We start from the raw sequence: 20755 nt of genomic DNA, 5'->3' as shown, positions 1-20755 counted from the left end.
GATAGCGCGAGAGAGAGAGGGAAGAGGATAGCGCGAGAGAGAGGGAAGAGGATAGGATAGCGAGAGAGAGGGAAGAGGATAGCGAGAGAGAGAGAGAGGAGAGCGAGAGAGGGAAGAGGATAGCGAGAGAGAGAGAGAGGGAAGAGGATAGCGAGAGAGAGAGAGAGGGAAGAGGATAGCGAGAGAGAGAGAGAGAGAAGAGGATAGCGAGAGAGAGAGAGAGAGGGGGAGGGATAGCGAGAGAGAGAGAGGGGAAGAGGATAGCGAGAGAGAGAGAGAAGAGGATAGCGAGAGAGAGAGAGGGAAGAGGATAGCGAGAGAGAGAGAGGGAAGAGGATAGCGCGAGAGAGAGAGAGGGAAGAGGATAGAGAGAGAGAGGGAAGAAGAGGATAGCGAGAGAGAGAGAGGGAAGAGGATAGCGCGAGAGAGAGAGGAAGAGGATAGCGAGAGAGAGAGGAGGATAGCGCGAGAGAGAGAGGGAAGAGGATAGCGAGAGAGAGAGGGAAGAGGATAGCGAGAGAGAGAGAGGGGAAGAGGATAGCGAGAGAGAGAGGGAAGAGGATATAGCGAGAGAGAGAGGGGGAAGAGGATAGCGAGAGAGAGAGAGAGAGAGAGGATAGCGAGAGAGAGAGGGAAGAGGATAGCGAGAGAGAGAGAGACACACACACAGAGGATAGCAAGAGGATAGCGAGAGAGAGGGAAGAGGATAGCAAGCGAGAGAAGAGGATAGAGAGGGAAGAGGATAGCGAGAGAGAGAGAGAGGGAAGAGGATAGCGAGAGAGAGAGGGAAGAGGATAGCGAGAGAGAGAGAGAGAAGAGGATAGCGAGAGAGAGAGAAGAGGATAGCGAGAGAGAGAGAGAAGAGGATAGCGAGAGAGAGAGAGAGAGAAGAGGATAGCGAGAGAGAGAGAGAGAGAAGAGGATAGCGCGAGAGGGAGAAGAGGATAGCGCGAGAGAGAGGGAAGAGGGATAGCGAGAGAGAGAGAGAGAGGGAAGAGGATAGCGCGAGAGAGAGAGAGAAGAGGAGAGAGAGAGAGAAGAGGAGAGAGAGAGAGAGAAGAGGATAGCGCGAGAGAGAGAGAGGGAAGAGGATAGCGCGAGAGAGAGAGAGAGGGAAGAGGATAGCGCGAGAGAGAGAGAGAGAGAGAAGAGGAGAGAGAGAGAGAAGAGGATAGAGAGAGGGAAGAGGATAGCGAGAGAGAGAGAAGAGGATAGCGAGAGAGAGAGGGAAGAGGATAGCGAGAGAGAGAGGATAGAGGATATAGCGAGAGAGGAGAGGAAGAGGATAGCGAGAGAGAGGGAAGAGGATAGCGAGAGAGAGAGAGAGAGAAGAGGATAGCGAGAGAGAGGGGGAAGAGGATAGCGAGAGAGAGAGGGAAGAGGATAGCGAGAGAGAGAGGGGAAGAGGATAGCGAGAGAGAGAGGAAGGGGATAGCGAGAGAGAGGGGAAGAGGATAGCGAGAGAGAGAGGGATAGAGAGAGAGAGGGAAGAGGATAGCGAGAGAGAGAGGGAAGAGGATAGCGAGAGAGAGAGGGAAGAGGATAGCGAGAGAGAGGGAAGAGGATAGCGAGAGAGAGAGGGAAGAGGATAGCGAGAGAGAGAGAGAAGAGGATAGTGAGAGAGAGAGCGAGGAGGGGAAGAGGATAGCGAGAGAGAGAGGGAAGAGGATAGCGAGAGAGAGGATAGCGAGAGAGGAGAGGGAAGAGGATAGCGAGAGAGAGAGAGGGAAGAGGGATAGCGAGAGAGGGAGGGAAGAGGATAGCGAGAGAGAGAGGGAAGAGGATAGCGAGAGAGAGAGGGAAGAGGATAGCGAGAGAGAGAGGGAAGAGGATAGCGAGAGAGAGAGGGAAGAGGATAGCGAGAGAGAGAGGGAAGAGGATAGCGAGAGAGAGAGGGAAGAGGATAGCGAGAGAGAGAGGGAAGAGGATAGCGAGAGAGAGGGAGAGAGACACAGAGTATAGAAATAGAGAGAGAGAGAGAGAGAGAGAGACACACACAGAGGATAGCAAGAGAGAGAGAAGGAGACCGGAGGATAACGAGAGAGAGAAAGACAGAGGATAGTAAGAGAGAGAGAGAGAGAGGATAGTAAGAGAGAGAGAGGATAGTAAGAGAGGCACAGAGGATAGTAAGAGGGAGAGAGAGGCACAGAGGATAGTAAGAGAGAGAGAGGCACAGATTATAGTAAGAGAGAGAGAGGCACAGAGGATAGTAAGAGAGAGAGAGAGGCACAGAGGATAGTAAGAGAGAGAGAGGCACAGAGGATAGTAAGAGAGAGAGAGTGGTTCCTCATGTAGACACAATGGTTCAAAAATAAACATATACAGGTGTTAGAATGGCCAAGTCAAAGTCCAGACCTGAATCTGTGGAAAGAACTGAAAACTGCTGTTCACAAATGCTCTCCATCCAACCTCACTGAGCTCGAGCTGTTTTGCAAGGAGGAATGGGAAAAAATTTCAGTCTCTCGATGTGCAAAACTGATAGAGACATACCTCTAGCGACTTACAGCTGTAATCGCAGCAAAAGGTGGCGCTACGCCCAATTTTTCAGTTTTTGATTTGTTAAAAAAGTTTGAAATATCCAATAAATGTCGTTCCACTTCATGATTGTGTCCCACTTGTTGTTGATTCTTCACAAAAAAATACAGTTTTATATCTTTATGTTTGAAGCCTGAAATGTGGCAAAAGGTCGCAAAGTTCAAGGGGGCCGAATACTTTCGCAAGGCACTGTACCTATACACTAGCCTGGACATGCCATCTACCTATACACTAGCCTGCCTGGACATGCCATCTACCTATACACTAGCCTGCCTGGACATGCCATCTACCTATACACTAGCCTGCCTGGACATGCCATCTACCTATACACTAGCCTGCCTGGACATGCCATCTACCTATACACTAGCCTGGACATGCCATCTACCTATACACTAGCCTGCCTGGACATGCCATCTACCTATACACTAGCCTGCCTGGACATGCCATCTACCTATACACTAGCCTGCCTGGACATGCCATCTACCTATACACTAGCCTGCCTGGACATGCCATCTACCTATACACTAGCCTGCCTGGACATGCCATCTACCTATACACTAGCCTGCCTGGACATGCCATCTACCTATACACTAGCCTGGACATGCCATCTACCTATACACTAGCTTGGACATGCCATCTACCTATACACTAGCTTGGACATGCCATCTACCTATACACTAGCTTGGACATGCCATCTACCTATACACTAGCTTGGAAAAGCCATCTACCTATACACTAGCCTGGACAAGCCATCTACCTATACACTAGCCTGGACAAGCCATCTACCTATACACTGTCCTGCCAGGCCATCTACCTATACACTAGCTTGGACATCTACCTATACACTACATCTACCTATACACTAGCCTGGACATGCCATCTACCTATACACTAGCGTGGACAAGCCATCTACCTATACACTAGCTTGGACAAGCCATCTACCTATACACTAGCTTGGACAAGCCATCTACCTATACACTAGCCCGGACAAGCCATCTACCTATACACTAGCTTGGACAAGCCATCTACCTATACACTAGCCTGGACATGCCATCTACCCATACACTAGCTTGGACAAGCCATCTACCTATACACTGTCCTGCCAGGCCATCTACCTATACACTAGCTTGGACAAGCCATCTACCTATACACTAGCCTGGACATGCCATCTACCTATACACTAGCCTGGACATGCCATCTACCTATACACTAGCCTGGACATGCCATCTACCTATACACTGTCCTGCCAGGCCATCTACCTATACACTAGCTTGGACAAGCCATCTACCTATACACTAGCCTGGACATGCCATCTACCTATACAGTAGCTTGGACAAGCCATCTACCTATACACTAGCTTGGACAAGCCATCTACCTATACACTAGCCTGGACAAGCCATCTACCTATACACTAGCCTGGACAAGCCATCTACCTATACACTGTCCTGCCAGGCCATGCCACATAGCTAAAGTAACCACTATGGACATATCATTCACACCAACATGCTAAAGTAGACTGTTGGTTTCTGTATACACCATCTTTTAGAAAGTCAATGACTATTAATGTGTTGATCAGAGAGGGTTCTATGAGAAGTCATTCTGGCACTGGACAACGATGAGAGGCTACGTTCTCCTAAAGCAGAACCTTGGATCTTTGTGTTAAAAGAGAAAGAAATAAAGTCCGGTAACAGATGCTGAGACTGATAATTACACACATTTTTTTGCCCACCTTCTGCTCCTCCAATTCCCGAGTGTCTTCATTAATCTCTCTTCCCCGCGGTCCAGCCTCGTTAAGAGAGCCTTGTTCAGCAGTCCTTGAGATACAATCAAAGACGGTATTCATAACAGCGTATCAACACACTGAAAACAGTCCAGATTCCTGACCGGCCATGACAAAACAATGTCTGCACACCCAACCGCCCCAAATCACTGTTGCCTTTATTATCAGGTAGAAACAACCCTTGGCATGGCACTATGACAGCTACCCACCTCACTCACATGGGCCATTTTCACATACAGTAAATCAAACTAATAAAACTTAATCAAGGCTTCCTGAAGTCCTCATATGACCCAGGTTGAGTGGCCCATAAGTCCTCATATGACCCTCTCTAATTGGAGAGGCCTGTCTGAGGCTAGAGCATGGAGCAAGAGGGGACATGTCCCAATTTGTCAACTTGCATTAACTCCCCAGGAGAATAGCAGAGTGAGTGAGTGTGTGTTTATTTGTGTCCAGGCTTGACCTGCGTCTATTACTGATCAGGCCCATGTTTGTTTAACTATAGCGCTGTACCATCCAGGCTTGACCTGCGTCTATTACTGATCAGGCCCATGTTTGTTTAACTATAGCGCTGTACCTGTGGGGATTCTCCAGTCTGCCGGAGACCATTACTGATCAGGCCCATGTTTGTATAACTATAGCGCTGTACCTGTGGGGATTCTCCAGTCAGCCGGAGACCAAAGATCTTCCTCACATTCTAGCTCTCCTTTTAACAGCTTGGTTTCTCTTGATTAGGTTCTCTCTGACCGTCTCTCGCTTTGTCCTTATGTCCCTGTCTTTCATTGTATTTTTACTGTCTACAATTGTCTTAGTCTTGCCCCTCTTTCTCACTCCCTCCCTCTTTCCTGCGTCTCTGCTTCTTCCTCAGTCTTTCTCCCCATGTACTCTCCTCCGTCGATCTCCGGGGTGAGGATGGATGGAGAGGGGGAGGGAAGGAAGTAAAGACTGGGTAATGAGAGAAGAGGTGAACGTCAGGATCAAGGTGGAGGGGAAAGACTAAATAAATCTAGATTTTCTGAAGACCACTGAAAAATGCCCCAATATCATCAGGCCGTCTACAGTTGAAGTCGAAGGTTTACATAAACTTAGGTTGGAGTCATTAAAACTTGTTTTACAACCACTCCACACATTTCTTGTTAACAAACTATAGTTTTGGCAAGTCGGTTAGGACATCTACTTTGTGAATGACAAGTCATTTTACCTACTATTGTTATTAACAGAGATTATTTCACATATAATTCACTGTATCACAATTCCAGTGGGTCAGAAGTTTACATACACTAAGTTGACTGTGCCTTTAAACAGCTTGGAAAATTCCAGAAATTGATGTCATGGCTTTAGAAGCTTCTGATAGGCTAATTGACATCATTTGAGTCAATTGGAGGTGTACCTGTGAACATATTTCAAGGCCTACCTTCAAACTCAGTGCCTCTTTGCTTGACATCATGTGAAAATAAAAAGAAATCAGCCAAGACCTACACAAGTCTGGTTCATCCTTGGGAGCAATTTCCAAACACCCGAAGGTACCACATGCATCTGTACAAACAATAGTATGCAAGTATAAACACCATGGGACCACACAGCCGTCATACCACTCAGAAAGGAGTTCTGTCTCCTAGAGAAGAATGTACTTTGGTGTGAACAGTGCAAATCAATCCCAGAACAACAACAAACGACCTTGTGAAGATGCTGGAGGAAACCGGTACAAAAGTATCTATATCCATAGTAAAACGAGTCTTATATCGACATAACCTGAAAGGCCGCTCAGCAAGGAAGAAGCCACTGCTCCAAAACCACCATAAAAAAGCCAGACTACGGTTTGCAACTGCACATGGGGACAAAGATGGTACTTTTTGGAGAAATGTCCTCTGGTCTGATGAAACAAAAATAGAACTGATTGGCCATAATGACCATCATTATGTTTGGAGGAAAGAGGGAGAGGCTTGCAAGCCGAAGAACACCATCCCAACCGTGAAGCACATGGGTGGCAGCATCATGTGGGGGTGCTTTGCTGCAGGAGGGACTGGTGCAATTCACAAAATAGATGGCATCATGAGGTTGGGGAAATTATGTGGATATATTTAAGCAACATCTAAAAAAGAAACTAATTGTTTAGGGAAATATACATTATTGATTACTGTATATAGAGAAAATGCTACAGTTTTCTTTTAAGAGACATTTAACATTCATTATTTAATTTCCCATGGAGAACATTCCAGATAAATATTTTAAGCTCAACCAAAACAGACTAGAAAGTCTTCATAGATCCGCACAGCCCTAAAACAACAAAGACCAACCCACAAACAAATAAACCAAGGCGAACAAAACCACAGCGGTCGTTCTGCAAGGTCGGGACATTTTCCCATATTAATACATTTGAATAGCAAAACCAACCACAATGCAGGCTGTGACCCAGTTGAGCTGCCAAGGGCACAATCCAATCCCTATCGAAGTATTTCTGGAGTAACATTTGAACATATGTAGGAAGCTAAATCAGAAAGAAATGGCTGAATGAACAGCAGAATAGCTCACATAGTGTTAAACTACTAGATGTCTTACAGAGTTCCAGTACTGGACCCTGGAAGCATTAATCCAAATCCTCAAGAGACTGTACTGTATCTTAAGTGGCTTTCACACTACACAATATCCGCCATGAATTTCATTTTGGTACAGCTCATTCTTAGGAAGTCCAGGTCATTCCAAATGAATATCTGGGCAAAATATGAGCAATGTGAATAAACACACAGAAAAAAGGTATGTGGACACCCCTTCAAAATAAGTAGATTTGGCTATTTCAGCAACGAGTTGTGCTGAGATGAAAGTCTGCACACCACCGTTGTACTGCTCCTTTATGTCTGTTTGAGGTTCGCCCTGTTAGCTTGTACCATTCTTGCCATACTCCTTCGACCCCTTTCATCAACCAGCTGTTTTCGCCCCCAGGACTGCCGCTGACTGGATGCTTCGTTTGCCGCGCCATTCTCTGTAAACTCTAGACACTGTCGTGTGTCAAAAGTCCAGGAGGACAGCCTTTTCTGAGATACTGGACTCGCCGTGCCGGTCACCGACTATCATGCCACGCTCAAAGTTGCTTAGGTCACTCGTTTTACCCATTCTAACGTTCAATTGAACAGTGATTAAACTCCTCGATGCCTGTCCACCTGCTTTATATAGCAAGCCTCGGCCACATGACTCCCTGTCTGTAGGAGCGATCCATTTTCATGAACGGGGTGGTGTACCAAATAAATGTGCCGGTGAGCGTATACCATAATACATGACATTTAGCAGAAGTTTTTATCCATACATTTACATCTATACGGTGCGTTCGGAAGGTATTCAGACCCTTCACTTTTTCCACATTTTGTTACATTACAGCCTTATTCTAAAATGTATTGGTCACGGCTCCTCCTGCAGGCAGAGGAGGGTCGTTAGTGATTGGAGTCACCTGGGATCAGAGTATTTAAACTGTCACTAATCACCTCTCTCTCTCTACTCCTCCAGGTATGAACCGGTTTTGTTTGTTCTTTTGTAGTTTTGCATAGTTTTCACTCAGTCATTCACACACACAGATTCACGCATCAATGCACTTTACATACACCTTACTTCCACACCTCATTCCTTTTTCTTAGTTTAAAAGTGAATAGTTTTGTTTACAATAAAGAAAACATTTTAATTGGCCTATACTTGTTGTTCGCGTCCCCTCATTTTTTGCCACAGGCTATGAGCCGGCCTGTGACAAGTGGGGGCTCATCCGTAAGTTAAAGTTCATTGTAATTTAGTATTTTAGTTTACTTTAACATTTTGATATAGTTGGTTAAGGTTTTGTTTAGATTGTGTTTGTATTATTATTATGTTTGTTTATTTGATTATTGTTTTGTAGTTAACTTGGGTTAGTTTAGTTGAGATTGTCAACATTTTTGTTTGAGGGGATGTTTTGGTTGGGCCAATATTGGAGAGAGCATTGAGAGCCATGTGTTCTGTTGGTTCAGTTAGCTTGGTAGCTAAATTTGGTTAGCAATTCACTCGGTTTTTCTGGGTTTTGTTCAGGTGGGAGTAATGTCATGTTCAGGATTATCAGAGCGTGTCAATAGGATGCTTGTGGTGTTTTTGTTTTAGGTGGCAGTGAACGTGGTTAGAGCATCCCTTTACCTTACATCGGCTCGGGAGCACCTCCGTGGTTATGGGGGGGCCGCAAGTTTCTGGTTGTCTTTTCCACTCCACTGGTTGTGTGCATAAAACCCCACGACATGTGAGTGAACGAAGAACAGGGTGGGTTAGTTGTTTTTGGAGGATAGTGGGGTGTGGGTCGTGTCCTTGAACCCAGACTGACAGCAGGTGAGTTGGGTTTTTTTGAGCATTTGTAATAGTTGTATTGGTTGAGGAAAATGTTTTCCATTTTGAGTGGTTTTGTTCAAGCTCTTTAAGGAGGTAGCGTTAGGGTTGTGTACTAAGGAGCAGTTAATTTAAATTGCTGAACATTATCAGATTGAGATTGTTGATTAAAAAAAATTAAAGAGTGTTGTTAAACTATATTAAAGCAGGGTATTAGAGAAATGGGTGTTTTTGTGGGTAAGTGTGATAGACCCTTTGCTATAAGACTCCAAATTGAGCTCCGGTGCATCTGGTTTCCATTGATCATCTTTGAGATGATTGGAGTCCAGCTGGGGTAAAATCAAATGATTGGACATGATTTGGTAAGGCACACACCGGTCTAACTAAGGTCCCACAGTTGACAGTGCATGTTGGAGCAAAAACCAAGCCATGAGATTGAAGGAATTATCTGTAGAGCTCTGAGACAAGATGGTGTCGAGGCACAGATCTTGGGAAGGGTACCAAAACATTTCAACAGCATTGAAGGTCCCCAAGAACAGAGTGGCTTCCATCATTTTAAAATGGAAGAAGTTTATAACAACCAAGACTCATCCAAGATCTGGCCACAATGAGTAATTGGGGGAGAAGGATCTTGGTCAGGGAGGTGAACCCGATGGTCACTCTGACAGAGCTCCATAGTTCCTCTGTGGAAACGGGAGAACCTTCCAGAAGGAAAACCATCTCTGCAGCACTCCGCCAATCAGGCCTGTATGGTAGAGTGGGCAGATGGAAGGCACTCCTCAGTAAAAGGCACCCTACAGCCAGCTTGGAGTTTGCCAAAAGGCACCTAACGACTCTCAGACCATGAGAAACAAGATTCTCTGGTCTGATCAAACTGAGATTGACCTCTTTGGCCTGAATGCCAAGGGTCACGTCTGAAGGAAGCCTGGCACCATCCCTACGGTAAAGCATGAGGGTGGCAGCATCATGCTGTGGGATGTTTTTCAGCGGCATGGAATGGGAGGGTAGTCAGGATCGAGGGAAACATGAACGGCGCAAAGTACAGAGAGATCCTTGATGAAAACTTGCTCTAGTGGGCTCAGAACCTCAGACTAGAGTGAAGGTTCACCTTCCAACAGGATAACGACCCTAAGCACACAGCCAAGACAGCGCAGAAGTGGTTTCAGGACAAGTCTTTGAATGTCTTTGAGTGGCCCAGCCACAGCCCGGACTTGAACCCGATCTAACATCTCCGGAGAGACCTGAAAATAGCTGTGTAGTGACACTCCCCATCCATTCTGACAAGCTTGAGAGGATCTGCAGAGAAGAATGAGAGAAACTCCCCAAATACAGGTGTGCCAAGCTTGTAGCGTCATACCCAAGAAGACTCTAGGCTGTAATAGCTGCCCACGGTGCTTCAACAAAGTACTGAGTACAGGGTCTGAATACATATGTAAAAACATGTTTTTATTTTTAATACATTTGCAAAAATGTCTAAAAACTGTTTTTCGTTTTGTCATATGGTAGTGTGTGTAGATTGATGCGGGGGGAAATTATTTAATCCATTTTAGAATAAGCTGTAACGTAAAATGTGGGAAAAGGAGTCTGAATAGTTTCCGAATGCACTGTAGGTGGCCCAAGCAGGAATGCGAAACATTTGGTGCTGCAAGTGCTTTGCTTTTCCAACTGAGACACTATGGTCCAACAACTGGCAACACAGAAATGGTTCTACGCGAGCCGTTTCAGGGCTGGCCCAACCGTATGCACAGTTGTAAAACTGTCAAGGTATTGACCCAGTTCTACCATTTCAAAGCCGTTCTTTGACAGTGCAGGATATTTAAGTCCACCGCATCAAAGGTGAGGAACCAAATCTTAAAACACTACCCCTCCCATGTCTAATACGCTGTAGAATGTTCTGTACTTGAGCAACGGAGCATTAGACACAAAACATTATTGATAAAGGTCTCCTCTACAGCCCTGGAGCATCAACAGTAGGCCATGTGAATGTCACAGAAACAATCAAGTGGTGACTACGATTCCAGACTGTTTCTGCAGAGCGGGAAGAAGAGAGGGATGGATGGAGGTGACATTGGATGACAGGGAACGGAGGACGACCTCTGAAGGAGTGTTACCTCTCCCTCCCTTTCTTAGATTTGGCCAAATGCATTATCGCCGAACATCGTTTGTTAGACGGAGATTAAAAGGGACATGATTTGATTACTTCTGCCTGCTTGTTATGAATACTGCTCAGTCGCAGAAGGAAAGTCACCTTACTCTACAAAGAGACTATGTAGATCGAGACTGCTGTATATTAACTCTTTCAGGTGTGAGTATGGTCATGCAGAAAGACATGGCTGAAGGCAAAGCAGAAGAAAAAAAATTGAGGCTAATTTCTTCAAGGTTTTGTTGCAGAGGTCTGAAGGCAAGGGTTGTAGCAATACTAACGTCAGTGAAAGTGTGTGTGTGTGTGTGTGTGTGTGTGTGTGTGTGTGTGTGTGTGTGTGTGTGTGTTTACACAAGTCTGAGTGCCCGAAGTGGTTTGGTATTTGTTCCTTTAGGCTTGGTTTCAAAACTGCCTGCCATGGTCAGTTTGGAGTTGAACAGGACTGCCAAACAAGGAACAAAGCTGCAATCATGGCTCTTAGCATGGAGACCAGTTCCACAAAATACCATTTTAAATCAATAGACCTGACTGAAACAATACATGGTGAGTAGACGGAGCAGATTGAGCACCGCCATACTTTGCATCTCATTTCCCTACCCCTCAAATCACAGGACACAGTTCAGAACACATTCCCATTTCCACATCTGCTGTACCTTAATAACATAATTGATCGTATCTATTCTCTCTCGTGGTATAAGTACTGTTGCTGATGGTTCCTAAAAGACCAATCCGAAAGTAAATTGTGCAATGGGTTTTGAATGACACCATTACACGGTCTGATTGTTATAGCACTGTGGTTATATTAGTGTCTAGACCAGGTGTGTGATGTTCAGGGAGTCTCTGCTGGGGGTAAAGTTCAGGCAGGCACCTCCCCTGCAGTGTGGCTGCTGGTTTCCTGTCTTCCCTGTCTGATCATTTCCCTGTAATATATGTGTGTGTGTGAGAGAGATGAGCAGCTGGCTAAACACACTGAGGCAGGGCACCAGAAGAGCTACTGGACGTGGGGAGGCCCCAGCAGTCAACCAAAACACCACTCCCTCAATAAATCACTGTGTGTGTGTACATAGTTACCATAAAATCAGTCCCCTCCCAGACAAATCCCAGTGAAAATGTAGACAATAATAAAGACACTCAGGAGGCACACGCTCCAAGGCCACAGGAAGTACTGTTTAAACAGAGCTCAAATCACAGGCTTGGCTGAGGGCTGCTACAGCCATAGGGAACATACTGAGAGGTAAGGGAACTAATGGAGACAAAAGGTTACTCCATGATAATCTGCGACAGCGAGCCACTGACAAATGTCTGCTTTAAGTTTCCTCAAGGTTTTCTGCGTTTTCCGGAGCATTTGTCTAACCGGGTAAGGAGAAAGACTAATAGTGGAAAAGGGTTTACTAAACTGAGAACAAAGTGTTTCTGACACGGTGACAACTGTTGCCTTAGAATAGAGGGAGTCCAAAGGGTGCTGATGAAAAGGGTCTGAACGGCCGGTGTGTTTCCCCAATGTTTCCTCAATGTTTGGCTTTTGTGTGAAAAGGTTTAATAATGGAGTTTGGACAGAAATAAAAAGAGGGGAATAAAACGGATATGGTTGCTGTGACAATGGTTGCTGTGACAATGGTTGCTGTGACAATGGTTGCTGTGACAATGGTTGCTGTGACAATGGTGGTTGCTTTGCCACAAGGGCCACGAGGAGAGGTTAGTGGAGGAGTAAACAGCTCACACACACACAGCGACACTCCTTCCTCGTACGCACCAACCCCCCACCTTCAATCCTACCCCTCCACTTCCTCCCCCCCTTCACCCACCCGGCCAGCCTGGGAAGAAATAGTCCCTGATCCAATTCCACAACGTAATCGAAAAACTGAGCTTTGTGGGAGCTAGTGCTCCTAGCTGGCAAAGTGGTAACTTGGACTGGGTGGAATCAAAGGGGGATCAAGAGGCGAGTTTACATAACCAAGGTCAGCATGGGAGGAAGAAATAAAATAATCCTTGGCTGGGCCAAAAAAGGCAAAGAGGAGAAGGAAAGCTAACCAAAGGGAAATATGAAAACAAACGGATAAAAGCTACTGTAGGAGGGCCCTTTGGTCCTCAAAGCGGCCAAATCCTCTGGTTTGGGGAGGTAATTGGGACCAGACGTCGACACTTGGAATAGCTGCTGAATGCGTTGGGATGCGGTCGATGGAAGTCGACTTGTCACCAGAGCGTAGAAAACTCCAATCCCAAGCCCTGAGCTATTTGCATAATTAAGATGAATTAGAGGAAATGTCTAGAAAGTCAAAACGATTATTCCTGTTGCCACAATGGGCACTGCCCTCTTTAAAATAAGACTATCTACCTAGATAAATGTCCAAAATAGTCTTCAGGATGATCTGGGCAGGATGTCTGCTCACTCCTTTCTACGTGTGACAGCGAACTTACATAGATCGTTTTTAAGACCCAATTGAGAAACGGAGGATGGCTATGACGTGGAGGCCATGTTTTATTGTGTGAGCATACCGTTCCATTCCCACAGTATTCCTTCCTGTCAGTCATGCACCCATATCAGAAACAGACGAAGACTTAGGGTTCTTACCTGTAGAAATACAAGTTCTACTGTTCCTTCACTGACATTGCAAACATCCCAGAATTCCACTTGCTTTTCCCCCACGTACACCAGTCCAAACCTGAAGAAGGAGAAGAGAGGAGATTAAAATCAACAAGACGATGATGCTGAAAACATGGAAAGAAAATATTTTACAGGTCTTGATACTAGGCTACAGAATATTCTATTATGAATACATTATCATATTGCTAAAAGACTCAGAAGAGCAATCACTTGAAGGCTGCTACATATGCAATTATATGCTAATGATCTTTCTCCGACTGGCCAGAGCTGAACTTATGGAATTGTTTAGCTTGTGTCATACAATCGCCATCATTATTCATACTGCCCAGGTGAGGCCTACAGGATTAGGTCAAGGCAGCCTGTCAGAGGTGCTACTAAGATTTCTTTGGCAAAATTAAGAGATTTCTTTAAATTATCTTGGATTAATTCTGACCGTTTTGAGGAAGTGCATACTGGCTACGGCATCTAAACATTGACAAACAGTACTATTGATGCTTTTTTTGTCATTTTTCAAGTGAAGGTCTTTTGCCAGCCGAACTGAAGCATGCATGCTGATGCCTTAACGGGGCCCATTGAAGTGCTTTTAAAGAGACTCCCACACGACATGGTCAGAGAATTACTGGACATAGAGTTATAAGCGGGTCAATTACCAGTTAGGAACAAGTGTAGACATTAAACAAATCATCCAGAGAAAGCAGATTAGTCCAGAGTAAATGTCAGTAGTTAAACTGATTTCGCAACGCCAAACAAAAATGGATCAAAGACCGACCAGACGAAACAACTTCAAAAGGTGGTTTACCAGACCCAGCTTAAATGGGATATTCAACAGGAAAAGTACCTATGTCTAAGTACAGTAACGTACACACAAATATGTTTTGAGCAAAATAGGTTTATTTTTATTTTGAAGTACAAACTTCATGGAGTAGGACATTGAAGGAGGCCTGATGGTGTCCACTGATGTTATCGGCCTCCCCCCAATAGAGAACAAGGAGGAACCCCCTCGCCACACACACACACACACGTCAGAGTACACCTGGACCACCAATTGAGATGTGCCTTTTGTTAAGTAAAATCAAAAAAAAAAAAATATCTAATTTTATTTGTCATATACACATGGTTAGCAGATGTTAATGCGAGTGTAGCGAAATGCTTGTGCTTCCAGTTCCGACAATGCAGTAATAACCAACAAGTAATCTAACTAACAATTCCAAAACTAATTTCTTATACACAGTGTAAGGGGATAAAGAATATGTACATAAAGATATGAATGAGTGATGGTGCAGAGCAGCATAGGCAAGATACAGTAGATGGTATCGAGTACAGTATATACATATGAGATGAGTATGTAAACAAAGTGGCATAGTTAAAGTGGCTAGTGATACATGTATTACATAAGGATGCAGTAGATGATAGAGTACAGTATATACGTATACATATGAGATGAATAATGTAGGGTATGTAAACATTATATTAGGTAGCATTGTTTAAAGTGGCTAGTGATATATTTTACATCCTTTCCCATCAATTCCCATTATTGAAGTGGCTGGAGTTGAGTCAGTGTGTTGGCAGCAGCCACACAATGTTAGTGGTTGCTGTTTAACAGTCTGATGGCCTTGAGATAGAAGCTGTTTTTCAGTCTCTCGGTCCCAGCTTTGATGCACCTGTACTGACCTCGCCTTCTGGATGATAGCGGGGTGAACAGGCAGTGGCCCGGGTGGGTGTTGTCCTTGATGATCATTGTGGCCTTCCTGTAACATCGGGTGGTGTAGGTGTCCTGGAGGGCAAGTAGTTGTGGTGATATGAGCTGAAAAGGTGACTGGAGTAGGACTATAAGCTTATTCCCAGACTAAAAATTATATTGTGCACCTTGACAATGCATCTTAGGTGATTGTAAGGAATGTTATTCACTTCTGCAAAAGAGTTAAAAAAGACAGGCAGTATTCCTTGACAATGGCTGTCAACAGCGCCAACATTTGGTCAAACCTGGAGAATCTCCATAAATCCCTACAGGCAGTAAAAAGGCAGTGGTAAGTAAACAATATGTTTCTGCCCGGGGTCTGCACTGTAGTAGCATCTGCTGTCTTAGCATTTTGTCATCGCCATGGCTACACATTTAAAACCCTGAGGCCTTTCGCCAGCTGAGCCCTGGCTCATTCGTGAAACTTCCTATTTCTGGATCTGTCGGGTCATGCCGCGCAACGTTTCCCTCAGGTGAGGCAAGCACAGACCCAAGGGAAAACCTGAGCTGCTAGGTCAGTGATAAACCAACCCATTAATTTATCACTACCTAGACATTGACTGCTAGAGCCTGAGTTGACGTCTGAATGAAGACAAATGGATCTACAGTATATTGGATATTGTTTGGTTCATCGTTTTGACCTGAATGTTTATCTTCATGCAGTTTGGTGGAGGCTGAAATTGAGAATGTTGTCTTAGATCTTTATTGTTCTCCCCATTAGACTTCCCATTCAGGGATTAATAGAACAATGGTCCCTCAGGTCAAGCAGTCTACAGGTAAACTTATCAGAAATAGTAAGCATAGCTAGATAGTGTAGATCTGTGATAAAGGTTTACACTGTGTGCACATCTTGCATTGTCAGCTGTTGACTACCTCTGACAGGACGTAAATTGTATTTTGTAGGGCTGGGCTTGATTGAATTGTGAAAAGGCACTTGTGACACACCAAAATTCACTTTAATTTAACTTCTTATGGCTGGGGGCAGATTTGAGTAGCTTGGATGATTAAGGTGCCCAGAGTAAACTGCCTGCTACTCAGTCCCAGTTGCTAATATATGCATATTATTCGTATATTTGGATAGAAAACACTCAGAGGTTTCTAAAACGGTTTGAATGATGTATGTGAGTATAACAGAACTCATATGGCAGGCAAAAACCTGAGACAAAATCCAACCAGGAAGTGGGGAATCTGAGGTTGGTCGTTTTTCAACTCATTCCCTATTGAAGATACAGTGGGATATTGGTCATGTTGCACTTCCTAAGGCTTCCACTAGATGTCAACAGTCTTCAGAAACTTGTTTGAGGCTTCTACTGTAAAGGAGGGGCTCATAAGGGCTCTTTCAGTAAGTGGTCGTGACGTTCGTTCACGTGAGAGCGAGCTCTGTTCCATTGCATTTATACAGACAAAGGAATTCTCCGGTTGGAACATTAATTGAAGATTTATGTTAAAAACATCATAAAAAAATGGCCTCCCGGGTGGCGCAGTGGTCTGGGTTCGAGCCCAGGCTCTGTCGCAGCCGGCCGCGACTGGGAGGTCCATGGGGCAACGCACAATTGGCCTAGCGTCGTCCGGGTTAGGGAGGGATTGGCCGGTAGGGATATCCTTTTCTCATCGCGCACTAGCGACTCCTGTGGCGGGCTGGGCGCAGTGTGCGCTAACCAGGTCGCCAGGTGCATGGTGTTTCCTCCGACACATTCGTGCAGCTGGCTTCCGGCATAGCATTCAAGCACTTTGTCTCTAACAATTGGGGAGAAAGGGGAGAAAGGGGAGTAAATGTATTTTTTTAATTAAAAAAAACATCCTAAAGATTGGATTGTATACTTCGTTTGACAGGTTTCTACGAACTGTAATATGACTTTTCATCTGAACTTTCGCATGGACCTGCCCGCGAGTTTGGATTGTGTACAGAACACGTGAACACGTGAGGTATTTATTTGGACATAAATGGAATTTATCAAACAAAGCAAACATTTATTGTGGAACTGGGATTCCTGGGAGTGCATTCTGATCATCAAAAAGTAAGTGAATATTTATAATGCTATTTCTGACGACACAACATGGCGGATATCTGTTTGGGTTGTTTTGGTCTCTGAGCGCCATACTCAGATTGTTGCATGGTGTGCTTTTTCGGTAAAGCTTTTTTGAAATCTGACACAGCGGTTGCATTAAGGAGAGGTTTATCTAAAGTTCCATGTATAACACTTGAATTTTCATCAACATTTATGATGAGTATTTCTATAAATTGATGTGGCTCTCTGCAAAATCACCGGATGTTTTAGCAACTACTGAACATTATACATTGGCGCGTTCTGAGATTTTTGGATATAAATATGAACTTTATCGAACAAAACATACATGTATTGTGTAACATGAAGTCCTATGAGTGTCATTGATCATTGATCTGATGAAGTTCAAAGGTTAGTGATTCATTTTATCTATATTTCTGCTTTTTGTGACTCCTCTCTTTGGCTGTGTTTTTGTGACTTGGCTCTGACCTATCAATCGTTTGTGGTGCTTTCGCCGTAAACCCTATTTGAAATCGGATACTGTGGTGGGATTAACAAGAAGTGTATCGTTAAAATATTGTAAAATACTTGTGTGTTTGAGGAATTTTAATGAGATTTCTGTTTGAATTTGGCGCCCTGCACTTTCACTGACTGTTGTCATATCGATCGTTCGCGGGATCTCAGCCCAAAGGGGTTTTAATGGAGGTTTTAAGCAGGATGCTTTTAACACTTAAAAAATTGGAACTGACAGTGTTTTAACTACCTTGCAGATATGAAACAGACAGTTAGAAATATCAAATTCCCAGTTTCTCGTCTGAGTGCCACAGAGTAAAAGAACTGATTAATTTACCAACGCAACACCGGTTGAATATGAACCGGTGTCAGTAAACATAAGCAAAAAAAGTAATTGTTAGTCAAGAATGCTCTAGATCACATAAAAACAGCCTAGCTAACCAGCTCTGCTAGGGTGAAAAAAATGGTCAGAATGAGGTGTTCTCTCATTTGTGTCTGGAAGTAGCTAGCTAGCTAACTTTAGCCAGTTATCTGGGTGCTTGGTTGGGACAAGCTGCAGAAGGACGAGTAGGCTTCCCCATTGTTTATCAGTGCGATGTCGATGTAAATCACAAACATTTGAATAATTCATGAACACTTAGATAATGTAATTTTCAAGTTCTCGCTTGTCAGATCATTTTCTCAAAGGGTTATATTCTTCCTGGGGGTGTATATGAACAGATTTCATGTTGCTAAAATGTTGTCAGTTCCACTTTAATGTAACTGTCCAGTGGGCTCCCGAGTGGTGCAGTGGTCTAAGGCACTGCATCCTGGTTTGGTTCCATGCTGTATCACAACCGGCCGTGATTGGGAGTACCATCGGGCGGTGCACAATTGGCCCAGCGTCGTCTGGGTTAGGGTTTGGCCGGGGTAGTCTGTCATCGGAGCAGCAGGTAGCCTAGTGGTTCGAGCGTTGGGCCAGTAACCGAAAGGTTGCTGGATCGAATCCCCGAGCTGACAATGTAGAAATCTGTCCGTCTGCCCTGAACAAGGCAGCCACTGTTCCCCAGTAGGCCATCGTTGTAAATAAGAATTTGTTCTTAACTGACTTGCCAATTTCAAGAAAATACATTTTTATGAAATATGCCCTAGAATTAATTGCAATATGCGTGAAATAATTACATTTTTTTGGAAGGGAAGCTAACAGTGTTAAAAAAACAGCAATCCTATGTTGGAATGGTGTGGAGGTACCCCAACAACAGAATGGTGTGGAGGTACCCCAACAACAGAATGGTGTGGAGGTACCCCAACAACAGAATGGTGTGGAGGTACCCCAACAACAGAATGGTGTGGAGGTACCCCAACAACAGAATGGTGTGGACGTATCCGGGTCAATAAAAATAGTCGTGAGTAGACCACTGCTTGGCAGCTCCTCAGAGGATGACATTACCATCTATGAGGAAATAGCAAGTCTGAAACAAGTCTGAGGTGGGGTTTTTGAATTGTTTTTTCCTCTCCAATTTATGCTTTGGCCACAAATACGACTATAGAAATCCGTCAACAACATTATTTCTTGGATACGAGTGAGAATTTCACTCGTATTGAGAATTTCTGGACAGTTACCTTAAAATGGGTACAATTGTGGCCATGAAATGGACTGGACCCATTTCAATGACCCATTTCACCCCTGCCAAAAGGGGGGGTGGGGTCACCAGCACTAAACAGAGGGGTAATTGTACCCTCCCTCCCTCACACACACACACACACACACACACACACACACATCACACTCATTGTACTAAAAGCCCACTCCGACATGACCGGCGCTCCAAATAAACAAGGCCTTTTTTAACTGGGCCGAATGGGGCCAACTCAACGTAAATCAGGTCAGACGTACAGAGAATTTCAAAAATAATAATCACTGCCACACCACACGGGACTTCAGAAAACAGTAAACAGTCTGGGGGAAAACCACACGGGACTTTGAAACAAGTTGGCTGTAAACAGTCTGGGGGAAAACGTGGATTCGTCATAGCAACTTCAAACCTATGCGCGCGCAACCAGCTTGTCTATTCTTCCTCTATGATGGGTTTGGAACACAAACATTCCCCTAACACATAAAATAACCTAAATAGCATAGTGTCACAAAACCAACAATGCCATAATTCTTTCGTGGTTAAACTGTTGCTCTTAAAACTACCACAGACAGTGCTTCTTTGGCCATGGTGGGGCTATAACTAAATACAAAAAATATATACTGTTTTCATTTTCCCTGTCAAGCAGAAGATAAAAGGGTCCCAAATATAACCTCACAACATCCTGTCCAAAAGGCCTTACCCTCGCCAGCCACTTGGCACGTGGCTGATGCTATCCTGATTTCTTCCTTCCCTAACTAACATTATCAAAGAGAATGTTCATTGGAGCCCTAATTCTGAAGCCATGTGAAGCACTAACCAGAATTACTCATGTTACTTCATAATAAGAACTGAGAGAATGGGCCCCTCCACTCACTTTGATGAGATAGAAACTCATTCAGCCCCTATGACAGCAAACTCATTAAGTTGAATTGTGTTTTCAGTCAAAATAGGACAAAATGATGAGAGTTAGCCTTTATTTGTATGGCCACTTCATTAAGTTTCCACGGCATATCTGTAATGGCACGCACTAGGAGTAAGCCGATCATTTTAATCCGACAATGACACGTGGTGTTTGTGTGCAAAATCTCCCATTCACATCAACATGTTTCAGTTTTCAGTAAGAGGAAAAGAACGCATTAATGTGCAGTCTAGGGCACGCACGCCAGGGCTATCAGTTAGGTCTCACCTGCCTACTTTTCTAACTCCCAGGATGAGACGTCAACGTCCCTCTGGCTGTCCCACCCCACCCACCCTCTGCTCCACGCCTCGATGGTCTCTCGGACCCTCCCCCTTCTCTACATGCTTGATGGGCCGGGCCGTCCCCGCCGCCTGTCTGACAGTCTTCCACACATCTCCAGAGATCACAACAGAGAGCCATTCCAGAGTCTACGGAGTGAAAAAAAAACAGTGTTGTTCATGCGATTTTGTTGTGTCAGGCCCTGGCCTTACTGGCCTACAACCAAACACAGAATTCTGGTTCATCGCATATGATT

General features: G+C 44.5%; 1 protein-coding gene across 1 annotated transcript in view; it reads right to left on the bottom strand.

Annotated features, from left to right (window-relative positions):
- LOC135541466 (plexin-B1-like) overlaps positions 1–20755 on the bottom strand; it is a 180032-nt gene that overhangs the window by 120724 nt on the left and 38553 nt on the right. Inside the window, exon 2 of the mRNA XM_064967774.1 lies at positions 13357–13447. The gene's annotated coding sequence lies outside the window, so the exon portion shown is untranslated. The remainder of the gene's footprint in view (positions 1–13356; positions 13448–20755) is intronic.

Source organism: Oncorhynchus masou, chromosome 6, assembly GCF_036934945.1.
Source record: "Oncorhynchus masou masou isolate Uvic2021 chromosome 6, UVic_Omas_1.1, whole genome shotgun sequence".
Lineage (NCBI taxonomy): Eukaryota > Metazoa > Chordata > Actinopteri > Salmoniformes > Salmonidae > Oncorhynchus > Oncorhynchus masou.
This window is presented reverse-complemented; position numbering and strand designations above follow the sequence as displayed.